The sequence below is a fragment of the Cyprinodon variegatus genome, unplaced genomic scaffold, assembly GCF_000732505.1.
Source record: "Cyprinodon variegatus isolate N-32 unplaced genomic scaffold, C_variegatus-1.0 Scaffold653, whole genome shotgun sequence".
In the NCBI taxonomy this organism is placed as follows: Eukaryota; Metazoa; Chordata; class Actinopteri; order Cyprinodontiformes; family Cyprinodontidae; genus Cyprinodon; species Cyprinodon variegatus.
The window spans coordinates 193,333-195,141 of NW_015151106.1; the positions used below are offsets into that span (position 1 = coordinate 193,333).

Genomic DNA, 1,809 nt, shown 5'->3' on the forward strand with positions numbered 1-1,809 from the left:
AGTCAATGAGTCGATGCAATCAGCTGGTTTTCCTTAGATAGAAATATGTTGTAAGGACAGATTTGATTCAAATTTTGCTCTATTTTTTTTCCAGTGTATTGGGTGATCACACTGTAAAAAAATTAATTCTACATAAGTCATTTTATCTTAAAATAAGTAATTTTTTCTTGAATTGAAGAGGAAAGTGAGACATCTTGCAAATGGAAAAAGACAATCTACATTTAAAATAATAAAAAAAATAATTGCATTGTCTTATTTCAAGTGCATTTTATCTAATTATCTTATTCTAATAGCAAACACATTCATTCCATTGGCAGATAATCTCGTTTACCAACTCAAATTAAGGGTAAATACACTTAATTTAAGAAACCTTTACTTATTTTTGGATAATTTTTCCAGGTGCAGGGAAACATCTGGATCAGCTCCCCTGAACTCCCCTGTTCCTCCTGATGACCAGAGGCCTCAGCCCCCCCCACCGATGGACCCTCCTGTCACCTAACGGCGTCCTGTTGGCGTTTACTCTGGGCCTGACTGGTGTTCAGGTGCTTCCCTCTCTGCAGCTCCACTGAAACAGGAAGCTCAGAGCTACTGGTCTTCTGCTTTACTTCAGCTTTAGAAATCTACCACTTCCTTTGCTAATCGGTGTCGACAGCAGGTTCCCAGTTCCTCCTAAACGACCACCTGGCTCCCTTAACGAAGCAGCTTATGGCGGCATGACGCATCAGACCCATCTTCTCTCAGTGAGTGTGAGAAATGTTCTGGTTTTTATTATCTATAGGTTTGGTTCTGGTTTTGCAGATTGAACATAGATCTGCAGGTGAACAGTTTGCTGCTTTAAAACTTTCTGATTCCTTCTGAGCTGTTTGCTTTTTTCTGCATTAATTGGAGCCTTTAATTGAGCTTTAGCTGGTTTCCAGTTGAATCTTCTGACCTTACGTCTTTGTTCCCGTTCACTGGTTTTAACTCGTTGGAGTAAACTAATTCAGCCCGGAGTTGTTCCCTCTGAATGGAGCCCTCTGGGGGCCCTCTGGGGGCCCCTACTTCCTGGTGGCTCCTTATAGAGTCATTGCTGGGTTATTTTGCGACATTAAATGACACCTTTGCCGCCCTTTCTTAGACCATTGAAGTAGTTATTACCTCCATGGAAACAGCTTTGCTTTGGATTGTTGCCATGGCGACCAGGTTGAACAAAAGAGGATGATAGCTGAAGTACTGTGCAGCGGGAAAGTACCTGCCTCGCATACTTCCTCTGGTTTTCCTTTTCTCTTTTCCTTTTCTCCGGTTTTCACTGGAAAACATCAATAAATATTTTCTTTTTTTTCTTAAAATAAATGCATTTGTCCTTGAATTGAGGAGATAAAAGAGACATTTTGCCAATGGAAGAAGACAATCACATTAAAAATTAGAAAACACAGTTGCATTGCCTTATTTGAAGTGCATTTTGTCTTATTTTAAGAGTAAAAACACTAATTCCATTAGCAAACTCATTAACCCACCCAAATTAAGAATGATTTAAGACGTTTTTATAGTTTTGCCAGTGCAGGCATCAATATTTTAGATCATCATCCGATTTTAATGAGACAAAGACAACCTGCACTGCAAAAAATTGAAATCTAAGTAAGTTAATTTTTCTTTAAAAAACAGCATTTCTTTCTTGAATTAAGCAGTTAAGTGATACACTTTGCCAATGGAATAAGGCAATTTACATCTAAAATAAGAAAAAACAATTGCGTTGTCTTATTCCAAGTCGATATTATCTAATTATCTTATTATAAGAGTAAAAATACTCATTCCATTGGCAAATCTTAC

General features: G+C 37.9%; 1 protein-coding gene across 1 annotated transcript in view; it reads left to right on the forward strand.

Annotated features, from left to right (window-relative positions):
• The first annotated feature begins 620 nt into the window (after nucleotides 1–620).
• The window catches only part of LOC107096819 (cytochrome b-245 heavy chain), a 26,429-nt gene continuing 25,240 nt past the window's right edge, over nucleotides 621–1,809 (forward strand). The window contains exon 1 of the mRNA XM_015393686.1: nucleotides 621–740. The gene's annotated coding sequence lies outside the window, so the exon portion shown is untranslated. The remainder of the gene's footprint in view (nucleotides 741–1,809) is intronic.